We start from the raw sequence: 2,453 nt of genomic DNA, 5'->3' as shown, positions 1-2,453 counted from the left end.
AAAAGAGAATTCTGAGAACCTACATATTATAGATCAAGAATACTGAAATGAATGTGCAAATGGAGACAAAATTGGTTTTTCCACAGGAGATGGAAGGCTGTTAATTGAACTTCTACTGGACAGGACATAATTTGCATATCTATAGACAAGACTCGCATTACATAACAATTTACAGAGTTGTGAAAAAAACGTCCATAGAATCTAAATCAGATAACCAAGAGGAGTCTCTTCACAGTCTTTCTGGACAGTGTCTACTTTTCCACTGAAGCACAACTTTCTCCTACGCTGCTCAGTCGTTCTTCACTCTTGATTCCAATCTCCATCAATTGCACTAAAACATAGCTTTGACTTCTCCCAGCTTCTTCAGGGAACATTATTGAGTCCATGTTAACTCCCACATCAATAATAAACTTTTTCAGTCTTTCAAGGTTCTCTTTAATCCAGCATCACTCTCTTTTATAACCACCTTTTATTCCAGGAAGATCTGATCCCTACACCCCAAGCCAAGCTAATGCCCACCCACACACCCCTCCATATCCTGATGGCCTCCTGAATCATCTATATCCTTCTCCTTCTACTGGCTCATTTCATGGCTTTTTATTTTTGTTTCTGCATTTATTATCTGAAGACCACAAGTGGAACCTATCCTCTTCTTTAATTATCGATGCTACATCCATTAGCCTTTGATCATGCTCATTCAAACATTTTATGAACACTTTGTTTTTGCACCAGCCACAGTCTAAACTCTAAATCTAGGCAGTGGAAATCCAGAGATGAAAACCATGGCCCTCAAGATGCCTGGGGGAAATAGACAATGAGAATACGGGTGACTAGCACTTTGAGACAGGCTGCTTTGGGAACAAATGAAGGACACAGAACGCAGACATGGAATGTCATCGAAGGTTTGCTGGGAGAAGTGGCATAAGACCAAAGTCCTGGTCAAGCACAGAAAGGGGCAGAATGAACTGGTGCATATGCACATATAAGTATACGAAACACTGTGTATTTTAATCTCTTTACAGTCATGATATATCTTGCTTCTACTAGATAATAAAGTCCTTGAGGCCAGGGACACTTTTAAATTCTGTTATACCCCACGGTTTGTAACAGAAAAACATAGTAAACACTTGGTAAACTCAGGGTTTGATGGATGACTAAATCTTACATCCCAAAGTGGTCAATAATACTGTTCCATAAAAACAAAACTTATTTGGGGGCTATGAAGTTTACTTCTCCCTTATCCCATTAGGCATACAAAAATGCCCTGAAGCATTTGAAAATGGTCCTTGAAGCAAAGAAAAACGTAAATGAGGATATGCCAGGAAGTAAGTTATCCCTGGCAGGAGCAGCAGACAGATAAAACAAAGGGAACGTACTCAGCTGAATGGAGACAGTGACAAGTGTAACTTACAGCTCCACACCACGGTCACCTCTGAAGCTCACAAAGCCCCCCTTCCACAGGGTTGGGGGACAGGTTTTGGCACTCCATCTTTGGGTTGTGGAAGCTGCAGCTTGATCTTGTTGGAGGAAGAAAGGAGCAATAAAGTGAATAAAAAGATTTCTCTCTTGAAGTGAATATAGATAAATTTTGGTGAATTTTCTGTTTATGACGCATCTCCGCTTTATATAAAGGAGATGGAGGTAAGAGCGGACCTACCATGCTCAACTTGCCCAGCCTTTGAGATGGGACCATCAAATGTGTGCTCTGTGTCCAGCCCTTGGAGAGCGAAATAGACAGTCCTTCCTGCCAGTGAGATCACGGTGGAGACTGAGTACTTCAGTCAGTGTGCTCCGCACCCCATCCCCATCCACCCTGCACCCCAAGCTAAAATCAAAGATTCAGCTAAAATTAGGATCAGATACGAGCGTAACGTTAAGGATGGTTTTCGTATCCCTACTTGCGCTCAACCGTGCATTTTTTTACAAAAAAATTTAAAACCCTTTAAAAAAGAAAAATATATTAAAGCATTGAGCAGTCTTCACAAATCTCCTATTTTTAAAAATAGTATTTGGGCTAACTGCCTTACAGCGTTGCAACCTGACACCAAATGGAAGTTCAAAAAAAGGGATAGGAATAAAAATAACTCGGTGGGAGCGTCCTCACTACCCAGTTAGATCTCCGCTGTAAATCCACAAGCATCCTCCTACCTCCCGAGCTCCCCGGCGCCAGCTCTCCATCCCCGCCCCTCGGGGTACGTCAAAACCGCAACTCCGCCCCCGACTGGCGCGCTCGTCCGAGAGCCCCGCCTCTTCGCCCTGGTCTGCACGTGCACGCGCACTCTGGGCGGCCGTGAACTTCGCAACAGCCGCGAGCCCATCCCGGCACGGCCCTGCCCGCTGGCGCGTGCCCGCCCCGCCCAGTCCCCGAGGCGCACGCACGCTCGCTCGCTCCCGAGCCCCCCCCGCGCGCGCCGACACGCACCCGAAAGCCCCGCCCCCAGGTGCCCGCCCGC

General features: G+C 45.5%; 1 long non-coding RNA gene across 1 annotated transcript; it reads right to left on the bottom strand.

Moving 5' to 3' along the window:
* Positions 1 to 661: 661 nt before the first annotated feature.
* On the bottom strand, positions 662 to 2,271 carry LOC123284303 (uncharacterized). Its single transcript, XR_011502301.1, has 4 exons — positions 2,149 to 2,271; positions 1,658 to 1,744; positions 1,412 to 1,517; positions 662 to 798 (listed from the first exon to the last, which is right to left on the bottom strand). It is a non-coding gene; the product is annotated as an uncharacterized lncRNA (long non-coding RNA).
* Positions 2,272 to 2,453: the final 182 nt, after the last annotated feature.

The sequence above is a fragment of the Equus asinus genome, chromosome 3, assembly GCF_041296235.1.
Source record: "Equus asinus isolate D_3611 breed Donkey chromosome 3, EquAss-T2T_v2, whole genome shotgun sequence".
Lineage (NCBI taxonomy): Eukaryota > Metazoa > Chordata > Mammalia > Perissodactyla > Equidae > Equus > Equus asinus.
Note: the sequence above shows the minus strand (reverse complement) of the source record. Positions and strands in the feature narration are given on the sequence as shown.